We start from the raw sequence: 15,644 nt of genomic DNA on the forward strand, positions 1-15,644 counted from the left end.
CCTGTAGGAGAGAGAATGCAGGGATAGGGCTTTGAGGTGGTCTGCATAGGATATGTTACTTGTTCCCTGTATTCTTTTAGTGAGAAACCTCTATGGATGTTTCAGTTGTTGGTTGTCCCTAGTTAGGTGCATATCAAAGGGGGCATTATACTAAATGATTGGTCTGATGAATACTGAATGCATTTTAACAATGACCACAATGAACTTAGATGCCAAACCTTTGTTTAGAATTTGTACATCATAGAATGATTTCCTCACTACTTTAGACACATGATGGTCAAAGGCTAGATTCCTGGACTTGGGGACACGTCGGGAAGATGTACACAGTGATGTAAATGTGCTCTTCGTGGTTTAGCCAAAAAGTACAGTTTATTTTCAAGATATCTGTATAGAAATACAAACTAGATCACAAATAGCACTTAGAGCTGGACTCCCTATACATAATTCAGTAATAATGATATCTGTACCTCTAAACTGTATCTCGCCATTAGGAACATTCCTCAGTTTGAGTTTTAAATATTCTTTGTTCCACAGTGAAAGGATTTGTCAAATATTCATTGTTAAAAATGTCTGAACAGATATATATATGGTGTGTGTGTGTGTGTGTATATATATATATATATATATATATATATATATATATATATTCTTTAAACAAACTGTTCAAAACTATAACAAAAGCATAGTTACTGACTAAGCTATGAGCTTCTTAGTAGAAGCAAGTTAGTAAATATTCCATTTTTTGCCCATTTATCTGAATTTTGGAAGGTAGTATTCCACATTTTAGATATGGAAGATCAAGAGCTTAGATGGTAAAAGTAAAAAAAAAATGCATGTATTTTACAGGAAAGTAAAAAGAAAGTCAGGCTGTAACATTCTTTTCAGTCTTTCATTGTAGTAACAAAACCACAGTTTATGCAAAGACTACTGTGCACCTCTGCCACAACCACCCTAGTGGTGTGTGTGACAGACCACCATGGTCAGTATCATTCTTGGCAACAGCTCTTGTAGAGACTTGGCAGTGACACATTTTTACTACAGCTAGATGAGGGGGAAAAGCAGGAGCAGTAAAGATCTGGAGTTCACCCCCCCCCAAAAAAAAAATAAAAAATAACTGTAGATTCTAAACTGAATGACAAAACAGCATATGTATTCTTAATAGAAGTTTTAATGTGTTTTTTTACTTCACTTACTAAATTCCTAAGCAAAATGCTTTTCAGATGGGGATTGTTAATCTTAAAAGTACATTTTAACACACAGAGATGTACAAAAAGCAGCAAAGTGTAGTGCAGTTACCTGCACAAGTGACCTAGAGAGAGAAAGCCCTGACTATGGCTCAGGTGACCTGAGTGTAAATAGCGGCTTGGGTGATTGACAGCACAACCAGGAAGTATGGATGCACTCATCCCTGGGAGACCTGCACACTTGGCTGCACCATCATTGTTGAGCCCTTGTGGAAACCAAGGCCACGTGGGGGTTCTGTCTCCAGGAGCTCAGGATTGTGGATGATCCACCCGTGCAGTCTACTATATGCCCCTCCTTGGGATGGGATGTATGTATGCTGACGGAGGGGGATCCTTAGGAGGAAAAACACTCTTCAGCACCACAGAGTGCTCTGATCTCCTCACCAGCCTTAGACATTGGTTGGAGTTAGTTCCAGGAATGCTAGTCGGGTTTAGTAAATCCAATAAATGAGGCGAGGCCCTGGGAGACCCTAATGATCAAGTGTGGCAAGCTAGAAATGCTACAGAAAAGCATAGTATAAGTGTAGTAATGTGTATAAATCATAAAGGACTCTGTAAAATTGCTAGACAGTTGTTCGTAGACACTTGTGTAGCTAGCTTAATGAAAGATGTAGGTAGTACAGTATTGCATATTGTAAAATAGAAAAAGGCTTTGTAAGAGTAAACTGACCTCTCATCTCTTTGGTACATTTATTTATATACATATTTTTTTTAAACAAGAAACAATTTTATTGAACTATAACTTATGACAGAGGCAATCGTACATTTACATAAATAAAAACAAACTATATTGGCATATGCTGAGTTGCAGACATTATACATCATATATAATCATATATGTCAAACCCAGGTCTGTTGGACATGCTACACTTAAGGAAATCCCAATCCCTCAGAGCCACACATTCCAGGGATCTAAACTTGGTCATTACAATGAGCAAAACTTGCTGGAGGGATAGGTTCCTGATCCAGAGACTCCCCAGACTCTGGAATAGACTGCCCATACATGTCAAGCAGAGCACCTCTTTGGCCTTTTTCAAAAGGAACCTTGATGATTGGATGGGAGATAGGAAATTCACCCTGGAGATCACGTCAGTCACCCTGCTAGACATGGGTCCAGGGAAATAAATACTGTGGGAAGAAATAGCCAGATAATTGTTATGGCTAGGCTTGTATAGTTCTTGGGGCCGATAGCCTAGTACCAATTTATGGACCTATAATCTTCTATACAGTCATTGTCAATCAAACATTATGTAGCTCATATAATTCCTGCCTTCCCTTAAACCTCATTCTTCCTCCAGAAAATTATTCTGCATGTATTGCTTCCACAGTCCTCATTTTTTTCTATGTAATTTGCTCCTACTCTTGTCTAAAGATCCCACTTCAAGTTCTTTTATCTCTGTCACTATGTACATTCCAATATATTTGGTTTGAACTTTGATTTACATTTTCTAGTAATTGCTTTTTTTGGAAACCACCAGAATTAAACTCTGCAATTCCAATTCTGTATCACAGTTTAAAAAAAATAATTTCCTTAGTTACACCAATTTGCTCCCCTAGTCTTTCTGACAGAATAATCTGCAAGGAAATTTTAAAGTCTCCCAACTCATTGCATTCCCAGTTATCTCTCTTACCCATCATACCTCCAGCATTTGCAATGTACCAGAAGAAAATTCACTGGGGCCTGATTGGGGTATAAAACTACATATGCAAACACATCCAAGCAAAAATCCTAAATCTTCTAGACCTTGTTGCATATTTGGGAACCATGAATATATCCTCCCATTCTTTCTTTGGGAATTACATATGCAGTCTCTCTTCCCAATAATTTCTGATCTCCTGTGATTGATCCTTATAGATATCATGCAGTATTATATATGCCCTACTAATTATCCCTTTTTTAACAGCAGCTTCTGTTCTAGATTCAACTAAAAGCTCTACCAGTGCTGGTCTTTCACTTAGGATCCCCCTTCGTTCTTTCTTTCTTTTTGCGTATACACTGATATCAATCCTTGATAGGGAAGGCAATCTCTAGCCTGCGATTCAAATGTATTTTGTCCTCTTCCCATTCTGTTACCTTTCCCTAAGTATTTGTTTCCGATAGCTTGGTTCCTTTGCCAGTTTTCTCCAGTAAATTCCAGCCCTCTCTTGCCTATTATCTGTACCCCTAATTGCAGACATCCCTGTCAACGTATTGCATGTTGGCTTAGTTTTCAGAATATTTTGATACATTATGAATATATTATTCTGTATGGTCTTTGTCGTTCTCGTTATTTTTAGAGTTTCCCTCCTATTTCATCATCATCCCTTTCTACTTTGAATTATAGCTTTATGCTTGTGCTTTGTATAGGAGCCTTAACTGTGTAGCTGTGACATACTCCTCCAAATCCGGTAATCCCAAACCATATTGTTCTATTGAAAGGATCAGTTTATCCCACTTGGCTGTCTCCTCCTCCCAATAAAATCATTCAACTCTATTAATTACTATATACAACTTCTTCTATGGTTAATGAAAATATACCTGACCTGTGTATAAAACTAAATGGTCTAAAAACATTTTCACTGCTTGTATCTTGCCATCCATATCCATAAAACAGAGCTTCCAGTTTCTCAGTTTTTGTATTATCTTTTGTTTAGTCTCCCCCACATATCCTTAGCTGCCGCAACATAATTTTTAACCCATATTCCTAAGTACTTAATTTTATCATTTCCCCATAAATATGTGTATTGCTGAACCAGTCTGTGTGTGAGTACATCATTTACAGCTATTGTATTTGCTTTGTCTTCATTAATTTTGTACCCTGAAAAGACTTGAAAATGTCTCAGAATGTTCCACAACACTGAAATGTCCTTTTCTAGTTTTATCAGGTACGAAATAATATTTGCAAATAAATCCAACTTTTCTTGATTACCATACCAATTATATCCTTGAATTTCTGAGTCCCTTATTTTCTATTCCAGTGGTTCTAAATATATTGCAAATAACAAAGAAGAAAAAGAACACCCTTGCTGATTCCGCTGTTCGAACAGAAGTTATCAGCGAAGACCCCCCCCACACTTTACTTTTTGCCTTTGATCCCTAATAAATCCTCCTAATTAACCTTATTGTGTTAGGGAATGCATACGTTTCCATTGCCCGACTCATAAAATCTCAGCTTAGTCTGTCAAATACTTTTTCTGCGTCAAGACTCCACAGATCTACATTGATCCATATCTATCAATTTTGGCATCACCTTTGCCATTCTTTTGGCCATTGTCAACATAAATGCTTTATAATCTTGGTTTAGAATTGAAATAGGCCTGTATGAAGCTGGATCTGATAGGCACCTTTAGGTATTACAGCCACCACAACTTTCTTCCAGAAAGTAGGTCCTTCTCATCCTTTTAAATACTGTTATACAAAGCCTTCCAGATCTTTATCACTTTCTTTCCTCTTGTCTTCGAAACTTGCACAAGAATACCATCTATTCCTTGGGACTTTCCTGTATATTACATGTACATCACCATTTTTATCTCGGCTCCTCCTTTCCTGTTAATAGAGTCTCATCTACCTCTAACCTTGGCATATTTAATTCTTCCATAAACATTTCCATTTGTACTTTTTCTAGATTTCTACATTGCTTTATACAGATTTTCATAAAATTTCAGAATTATTTCTAATACTTCTACCAGATCTCTGTTTGCTTTCCTTTTTATAGGGTCCGCAAGCTCGGCAACAACCCTTTCTACTTTCTGTTGCCTGAGCCATTGTGATAAAAGCTTTTCTGCTCAGGGTTTATTATCAAATAATGGTTGCTTAACAGCACTCTTTCCAAATGTATGCATATTAAACAATTAATCCCTTATTTTCTTGTTAGCACTCTGCATTTAACCTCCTCTTCTGTGGCATTTCCCCTATTCTGCAGTACTTTAAGCGTTGCCAGTCCCTCTAAATAATTCTTGTTACTTCTTAACCATATATTTTTCTTTTATCTCTATCCTAGTTTTAAACTCCACTTTAATTTTATTCCACTCTGTTGCTATATTTTCTGAAGAAATTTCTATCTTCCATAATAACTCCTAAATAATTTTCGTTACCCATTCCTTGAATTCCTCTCTGTTTATCAGATTGGTGGGGAAGGGCCAGTGTCTCATATTTATTTCATTACCCTGTAGTTTTATTTTAGTTATAATTGGTGCATGATCTGTGTATCAAACCTTTCAATTTAATGTGCATGTTCCTGTGGAATATAATTTATGTCTAGCCTAGCCCAGTTTTTGTACCTTGGGGAACAACATGTAAATTCTCTCTAAGCTCCTACTACTGAATTCACATCTTCCATACTAAATATTCTCATAAATTTCTTCAAAAATCTACCGTCTTTTTTTTTTTATTATATTTTCTCTTCTAAGCTCCCGAGATGCATGCTCAAAAGGTAAACATGTTCAGCCTAGAATATAAAACCTATGCATTTATATGTTTTATCCTGCACTGTTTTCTTAAAGATAAAAACAGCAGTATAAATCTGCAATCCAAGCTACTTTGAGGGTTCCTCTGTTCAGGGGTTGTAGCTTATAGTGTGTCATGTTAAACCACTAGTTGTGCTACAACCAAAATTAATGAAGGTTGTATAGTAATTTATACTTTTACTAAAAATATATGGGCAGTGTACAATCCACTGACGTCAGCCAGTCGGGCTTTGTGAATGGGAGGTGCTGTCTACTAAGTCTGATTTCTTTGAGAAGGTAGCCAAAGCAATGAATATGGAGAGATTATATGCACTGAATATCTGGATCTCGCTTAGGCCTTTGATACTGTTCCACTTCTGATAAGGTCACCTAATTAAATATTAATTCCTACATAATCTGCTGGAAAGCTAACCATTGCACAGACAAAACTCAAGCTGTTAAGGTTAGTGGAACAGACTCCTCTAAAAGACATATTACTAGTGGTGCCCCTTAGGGTTACATATTGCTTCCAATCTCTTTGGCATTCACTTCACTGATGTCATAATGGATATTAAGGGTTTCTGTTATGCAAAGATCGTGGATAGCTGCAGTCACTAACTTTCTAGCAGATACTTAATTTCTGGTGTCAACTCCACAGGCTAAAACTGAGTGCAAAAATAAAAAGTATTATATACTTTGTGAAGTATGAATACTCCTGTACGTGCTTGCATATTCTCCTTTAAAATACTGGTCAGCAATGCTATTGCATAAGGTTCCATGCTGGTTCCTGTCCTCCATGGCATTCACTTTACTGATGTTCAGGTAGGTATCAAGATTCTCTAGTTTTTGGCTGCAGTCATTAACTCTCCCTCAGATACCCACATCCCAAACAAGAAGTAGGTTGTACTAATTCAAGTGTCAAGATAATAGACTAAAACAAAAAGTAAAATGCAAAAAAAAAAAAAAAAATTGTCATTATACCCCATGGAAGGAATAAGCACTTCTGCATCTACAAGTAAAGCACACCCCCTCAAAGTTGCCACCATCATGAGATGCACAGTGAACTCCCCTTTGACTACCCCATAGCAACTGTCATTAAGAAATCCTTCTAATTAGCCCAGGAGTGGGCAATTCACTTTCCTAAGGGGCCACATGAGAAACTGGGACTGTTTTGGAGGGCCGGGCCAATAGATTGAGCTGAGAAAAAAAAAGTGCTTTTCTAATGAGCCAAACTAAACTGCAACAAAACTGTATTCAAAGTAAAGCAGGAAACATCATAACAGAAAAAGTTAGTGTAAATGCACAAGCAAATACTTATGGTAGACATACTGTGAACCTTAACAGACGTTTTATATTGTAAATTATATACTATGAACAGTAACAGACATTTTATATTTTGAGTGTGTGCGGGGCCACTGAGATATGCTTTTAACAGGTCTTGGAAGTTTAGATAGATTACATGCGAGTACCTCTGCATATGTAGGTCTTTGTTTGCTGCTTTGTGTTGGTAGCGAATGATTTGGGTGCAACACTGACAAACCTGGTTTGCCTTTTTCGTGTGTATATGTGACAGCTTTCCCTCCAATGACATTGTGTATCTATATGTCAGAAAGCTAAATGTAGAACCTCAAGAAGTCTATAAGAAACTGAGTCCTCCCAACAAAAAAGACAGTAATAATGAAAATTTATACTAGCATTCTGAATCCTATTACATCATCGGTTTATATTTTTCCACGGAATCGCTGGACAAGTTGTTCAAAGGTCATAATGTGAAAATGTCAAAATTGCACTTAAATGTACAAAGCAACCAATGTACAAACAAAGCAAGGCAGGTGATCTTTCACCTCAGTGACAAAATATAAAAACAGTATGTCACGGCTTACAAGCTCCTTTACAGCTTAACTTCATGCTAAGACCTTATCAGAAGTAACTCCATACCCCCAGGAATATCTGAATACCTTCAAGATCTGTCAAAAGAAGCAGAGATCCCCCTACAGCTTCCAATTATTAAATGAAAGCCCTACAGTAATAATCCTTATAAAACACATGTAGTCTTATAACTAACCCCTATTAAATTTTCAATAAAAAATGCATGTGTATTATGATCTTACTAAATGGTATTTTAAAGTTCTTTTGTGAAAGTCTCCTAAATAATACTTGCTAGTGGTTATGGAAATCCTAGTTATTCACAAGTAATGATGCACTATATGTGGAGTTCAAATATGACGCACACAATACTTAATTCCATTTATTTCCATCATGACACTTACCCGACTAATACTGACTTTCTGAGCAACATGATGCGTCCCAATTACAACAACTTTTTCAAAGCTATTTTGTGAGCAGAGTGCTATAGCTGAGACCCTGGAACCTACCAATCACTAAGAAAAAAAGCAATGTTCACATTTTAATGTTACTGTTGGAATGATAATTAGATGCAATTTTATTATTTTCAGTACAGCGCAAGTACGTGCCTGGGGAAACTGGAAACAAAATTCTACACACCAGGACCTCACGTGGCAAGCCAGTCAATTGCTCTTCTTAGAATTCTTACAAACCGAACAGAAATAAAAACAGAAGACAAACTAAATCAAATTTAATTCAAGAGTCACCATATAACAATACTCACAGTGGCCTAATTAACAAGTGATCACTTTCTTCTACTGGATGAAATTCAATTTTCCATTTCACTAACATTTTAACTGTCGCAACAAAAAAGAAAAGCAAAATTCTAGTACATTGAAACAATAAAAACAACCCGTTTACAAAACACTACAAAATCCAACTTTTGATCGCATTGTTCAGAAGCAAACTTCCACTGTAACACTAAAATAAATCCCACAGTATACCTATCATCTTAACAAGTGTGCTGGTGTTATTTATATTTTTGCAATGGTTTCAGTGTGCACATATCTGTTTTTTGAATGATACATTGCTTCTCCATGAACACAGACAAACACGTCTATATATAAGTTGAGTACTCTGAATCATACGTTTTGAAAAGAGGCATCTCATCTATTAGAAGCTTAGCTGTCAGAGTGTTTAACAGTGTGGGAGAGGAAGAGGAAAGGTGCAACAGGAACCCCATCCAGGCAGCAGCTTACACCATATTAATTTTGGGCTAGGGGAACCACATTCGCCTGTAAGACTTGCACTGTTTTTTTTTTTTTTCTGGACTATCCGGAAATCAAACTGATTCTCCAGTAGCCCAGAAGTTCTTGCAATTAGCAAGTGTTTTGTATGACTTCTCATGGGCTGGTCAGGGACAGCCAAAGGGCTGAATGTGGCCTGGGGGCCATACAATTCCTAGGTCTGACCTAGCGTAACTAATCATTACAAGTATGTCATCTATATCCAACAAAGTTATTTTTCTTTTTTACTCCTCCCCAAATCTGATCCATAATAGAATATCATGCCCTCTTCAACATGTACCCATCTAAACATATAGAATGCAAGACGTTTAAAAATGTTTGACCAAAAAAATCTCAGGTATTACTTTCTTAAAGTTATAGTCTGTCTCCTACAGAATGTTACACAGTAACCTCTGTTTGACCTATAAAGTAACAAAGGACTCAGCTGTATTAGATTCCTTACATATTCAGATATTCTAGCAATATCAGCAATACTTACTCTAAGGACATAAACCTACATTAAAATATTATTTAAATCTGTTGGTTAAATTCATATTTCTCTCCAAAGAGATTTAATATATATAGATTAAGTTGCCACTCCATGCTAAAGAAATTAGATCCCTAACTCTGTCTAAATCCAACCTTGACAAGTAGATGGAAGTGCATAAATTAACTCCAGGGCTATCCGTTCAGACTCACATAGATAAAGGAGGCAAAAAGTGGGTGGCTAAGCTACTAAAGGTCTCCTCGACTGATTGTCTAGTGTAAAAAATATCATCTTGCTAAGTCAATTTGAAAATAAAAATTATTTGTCTTGTTAACTGAAAAGCAAGGGGGTTGGCTAACTAGTGAACAAGATGAGAATTTTGTTGTTAAATTGTTGCATGCTGGTGGAAAGCAGATTGAATAAAACATTTACATGTTAAGTAATTGTGACAAAGCATTACTCTGGCTGTACTCAGTGCCAGTTTACCATTAAAGTTTTCATAGATTTTGCAGATGTTGCAAGGTTATTCAGTCCAAGGAGGTGTACACCCCGGCATTACACATCCACAAGCTTGATCTCCTTTCTCAAGGAGGGAGAGGCCAGTAAGTCCCTGGAAGGGTACCCATCCATTTGTCCAGGTTTGGGTTGAAGGAAGATAATGACTCACATTGGAATATACTTCTTCTGTAGGCTAAACAAAGAAGGTGGAAGAACTTCATGACAAATCTGCATCTCCATTCAGCTCTGTTTATCTGTTGATGAAGGTTTGGATGTCTGGCTCTAGTATTAGCTGAGCTGTGTTGACTTACTGGGACAAAGGTAGTCAACCAGACCACCAGACCTCTAATGGTGCTGTACTCTAGGTAAGGCACAGATCCCTTCTCAGGTGTACATATGACAGAGTATTGGAGGCAGGGCTTCTACTCTCTCCTAGTAAGTAAGGCTCTTGAGACCAGAGATCACTTTTATTAGAAACATCTGTGGCTTTTCAAGTTTGTTATGTTGAGTGAGATGCATATCAGATGGTATATTGTACTCTGTAATCTGTCTGATGATCAGTGCTGAATAAAGAGGTATGGATGAAATCCCCTTGGCTATCAGTTGATTAAAGTGGAAGGATTTCTTGACCACAGTTACTGTGTGATGATCAAAGGAAAGGGCACTGTTGACCCAGTGCTTAGGTCCCTGTCTACCTCTCCATTTACTATGGGTGTACTTTCAAGACTGTATATTATGGGCAGTTTTTGTTTTCCAAAGGAAACAACACTACACATTTTAGCATTCAGCTTAAGCATGTTTTCTGCATACAGTTATTAACCATTGTAAGTGCTTTTTGAAGAGTGTCGATATTTGAGGGAGGGTTTTGACAACTGTGGCCAGTTTTAAGTAGTATGCAAATTTGGTTAATCAGAGATTCTGGTTATCATTTGTTGCGATCAGAAATGTAGATGCTATTCATGAAGGACCCAGTATGGACCCCAGGAGAAGTCCACTGGTTACCTTAGCACTATTAGAACCTGTACCTGTCACACAGGTGATATAAATTCTGACATTTATCTAATTATATATCTGTCTCATGGCATAAGCATCTATATTTAAGGATGCCAGTTTCCTTACAATTCTGACATGAGGTATGATGCTGAATGCTTTGGCCAAATCAAGATAACCTGCTTGAACATCATGAGTACTGTCAACAACCTGCATAACCCTCTCAAAGATATTAACATTTATCAGGCATGATGTCCCTTTGAGGGAGATAAATTGTTGGAGGCCAAACTTAATGAGAGTTTTTATCATAATTAATGAGATCAGTTATGATGCTGTCCATGGCAACATGGATTAGAGTCATAAGGATGATTGGCCTATAATTTCCAGGGTCCATGGAAGGGCCACCCTTATGGAGGGGCATAACTGCAACAGTGCATCAGGATTCAGGAACATAGCCTGTGAGGAAGCTTAGGTTGAATAGTTTAAGGACAGGTTTGGTTAGACACTGTTTAGACCGAGGTGCATGAATTCACTCCACGGCTATCCCTGTTTAGGAGGCAACCATTTATGTTGCCTGAACCTAGGGTGAAAGTTTTTTGTTTTTGATAACATCTTAAGAACATGTTCTTTAGTGATGATAGGGGATATAAGGGATACTGAGATTATTGGTGTTAGAAACAATGTTTCATGGAAAAAGATTGTGGAGAACTTGTTTGCTAGTATATTTGTTATTTCATTTGGATTGAAGTAAGGTTCCCATTAAGGAAGAGATAAGAGCAATGATAAGTGTTATTTATCAGTTTTCTCACAAAACCAAAGAAAGATTTGCAGTTATCCCTGCCTTCAAAAGCTAATCTCCATTCATGGCTTAATTTACTGCTCCTCAGAGTGCTTTTCAGTTTCCTGTTAATATTTGTACACTGCCCTTGTTCTGAGGTGTCCGACCCTCATTGTGTAGTTTAAGAATTTTTTTATTACTGAGTTTATACCAGCTGACCACAAAGGGGGATGTTTTGAAATTTCCCATTGTATTTGGGTTTAGTTGTGACTGCTGGAGCTATGCTTTTCTCTAAGAAGGCATACAATTCTTTAGTGAAGTTGGCTGCCCTATAAAAGTCAATAATAATAATGTCATTGGGAAATTTGGAGTTGTCATCATATATTTGGATAAGGATTGCCTTTTTGAAGTCCTTAAATATGGAGAAGTTGGTAATAGTGGTTTTGAGAATAAATGTTTCTACTTTATGGTTTGACTTAACTATAGAAGGTGAGAATAGGGTAGTGGACTAGATGGAAGCAATATTAGTGGGGACCAGATAGAATATTTTGGCTTATAGTGGATATTTATCAGTAATTGAGCCAGGCAGTTCCTGTTTATCCAATCCAAAAAATGTCTGGCCATTCCCTGTGCTAGAGATATAGCTGCTCCAGTCTGTGATTTGGTAACTGAAGTTAGCTAGGATTATGGAGTTATTGCCTGTAGTAATTTCTTCTAAAACTTCCAAGAATCCAACATGATCATCTTGAGACATGGAGGGGGCTCTATAACATGCTAATATAATCTGGTAGCTTGCCTTACCAATGATAAACGGAAGTTCTAGAAACCCAGTTTATATGTCTCTGAGTATTTGTCTGGATGAGATGTGATCTTTGACAAACATGGATACACCACCTCAGTTTTGCCAGGCCTGAAGGAATAATAGGCACAAAACCTAGGTATAGAGGGGGTGCTTTCTTTGCATTTAATTTAGTATGTGGAAACCTTTGAATGAAAGATACAGGCCATCCATTAAAAGACAAGTAGAACTAGATATTGGCTCTTCCCAGGCTGATACATACTGAAACTGCCTAAAATGACAATACCTGCATCTGTCACATGCCTAGAGAGTTCCAGCATATCCTCCTCTCACAATCTGCATGTCCATCAAGGTTTTGCACCTTAGATTATTCAGCCCCCAGAAGATCACCACCATGTTGTAGTCATACTTGTCACAAGAAAGTGTTCTGAGGGCTTTTGTAGTGTCTGTGATCCGGGCATCTGAAATGCAATTGACATTAACTCTATCCTTGTCCAGCCTTGTGAGTGGGGAGTCTTTTATGTCTGACAGTTGAATCACCAATCATCAATACATTTCTATTAAAAGTTGGCTTGACATTTCTATCAAAAGATGGTATACCATTATTTGAATGGATACAGCTTTGCTGCTGTTGACTCGTTCTAGGTGTGCATGGAGAAAGTGTGTTGAGGGACTTCCACTGAGGCCTAATCTTAGAAGTTCAAGGAGAGTTTGGCAAGCCTTTCTTTACAGCAACTGTGCATGATGCTTTACTATATTTTGTTTGGGAATGTGGTGGTGGCTGAAGTGAGGATACGACTATGTTATGTTACTGCATATTGTTTGCAAGATGAATCCCACCATACTATTTGGGTATTTACATTTCACACAGATAAACTATTCTCTGTTAAGTAGGAGTTCAATATCAGAAAGCATAATTCCTTTACTACACTGCTTTAGGATACCAGGGGCTGAGAGGCTGGCAACAGAATCCTACCTCTCAATTGTCCAGATTTTTGCCTCAAAATTTTAGACTACGCCTCATACAATTTGATATTTTCTAGCAAATCTTTGTGGACTGATGTCACTAAATATTGTAAGATAATTGAGTTTCAAACTCCATATCCCTCAGAAAATGCACACTAATGCTAAACCTGTTATTGTAGTAACTTTCTAAGTTTGTAAGAGCAATAATAACAATTTGGCCTGATTTTTGACCTTAGTCCCCCCATTATTTTTGGTTTTGTCCAGATTACTTGCTGTAAGAAGTTGAGAGGTATGGACAGAAGGGGGACAAGTTGATGGCCATCTGCAGCATCCAGTAGTCTAAGTGTTGCAGCTTCAGGACACAGGATGCTAAGGGAGGTAATGGAGGGCTGGAAGAAGTTCTCTGACTACTGCCAGTGGTTTCAGTGAAGCTATGCATGAGCTAAATCCAGAAGATATCAGACACGGAAACAATTTAGGAGAACTGCTTAAGGGAAAAACTGAAAACAGACTTGGTACTCACTACTCTGCTACAACTGCAGCATCACTGCACAAATCTGTGCTTGGACACAAAAAGCAGAGGAAATAGGACAACCCACCAGCAAAGAAATGGGACAGAGACAGTAATGCTCAGGCACTTAGAAAGTAGCATCAAATAGCCTTCTTTCACAAGAATAATTGCTATAATTTCCAAGTAGGTCCTGAACAATCAGCAAAAGCAGTTGTGGTTTGTAGATGCATAGGTATGTAATAAGCATACACTCTAGGAGACCATTAAGACACCTAGCCTAAATTCCCAATTGCTCCATAGCGCTGTCTGGTTAAGTCACTTGCTCAATGTCATAAATTTGGTAAATGAGACTGGGAAATGGTTTAAATGCTCCAAAAATAGTTCAAGCAATAAACTTGCAAAATGCAACAAAGTGTATTAGACATTTTATCTCCACTGTGTAGAATAACACAAAAAATCATTAGAATTGGCTTAAAATACCTCCATACCAGAGTGGAGAAGTGCATCTTTGAGTAGTCCAGCCAAAAGATAGTAACTAGTGCTAGGCTAAGCTATATATATATCAATTAAAAAAAACAAAGGGAATAAGAGAACACAACCAGCAAACAAGTCAGGCAGAGCAAATGGTGCTCAGAGAATTTACAAATGTGGCAACAATTAACATTCTTTCACAAGAAAGATTGCTATATTTTCCAAGATGGCCTCCAACACCTGGATTAACCATAAATGTTTAAAAAAAAATTCCAGCAGTGTTCTAGCAAAACATACCTAAGTGAAATATCGATTTTTCTTCCATGGTGCACTGTGGTATGGAAAACCTATCAGAATTGGTTGAACATGCCTCCAAACTTGTACTAAGAGGTGCATCTTGAGTAGTTTGAGTAGTCTGGCCAAAGGACTATTTCATTCCAGGTTAAGAGGCAATGGTGTTCTGTCACTGTTTCATTGCATTCTTTTCCTGTAATGTAGTAGAAACAGTCCAAAGTTTGTGTTACACTTGGTATGAACTTGTTTTAAAATATCTGACAAAATTATAAAATAGTATTTGGTAAAAGTGTTCACTTTCTCTCTCAAAGGTTAATGCAACCTTGCTTGGTGTAGGTTTCTTAGCAGCTCTTTACCTCAATGCAAAAACAAGTTTGAGAGCTTTCTTTCTGTATGTGAGATCTTGGCTAGCCTTGCACAGGCAAGTCATTTTCACTTTCAACCAATGTCATCTGGTTGCACATGCATGTTTGTTTGTATGTGTCTTTCGTTAGCACATGCATATTTCACTCATTTGACTAGCTTAATTGTTTCTTTGTAAACAAAAAGTATATTAAGTTATTTTGTCATGGTTTTATAAAAACATATTAGAGCCAAGGATGATTTAATATAAAAAATGGGCAGCTATTTGATTCACACTTATTGGCATGTGTAGAAACTCAAGTCCTACCTTGGACAACTAACTGATCTAAAGCAGTAAAACACTTAAACAGTGTAACTCATTGCTTGTGTGTTTCTATATTGTTTATAAAGCATAGTGAGGTAACTAAGGGTAACTATTTTAAGACAGTGTTACAGGCATACTGATACTTTCTCTTTTGCTTGTCTCATTCAGAACTATTAATAATAGTAATATATTTTGCAAAAAGCATATCAAGCCTTCTAAGCCTGGTTGAGGTCTTTGAAAGGGTTACTGAGACTGTGAATAAGAACAATAGATTTTATTTTACTTACATTGACCTTGCCAAGACCTTTAACACCATCTGCCATGCTAGAGTTAATGCAAAGCTGGGAGAGTTTTTCAATAACGCATATAACAAAACAGTGTAA

The sequence above is a fragment of the Protopterus annectens genome, chromosome 15.part0, assembly GCF_019279795.1.
Source record: "Protopterus annectens isolate FY-2018-M chromosome 15.part0, PAN1.0, whole genome shotgun sequence".
Taxonomy (NCBI): Eukaryota; Metazoa; Chordata; order Ceratodontiformes; family Protopteridae; genus Protopterus; species Protopterus annectens.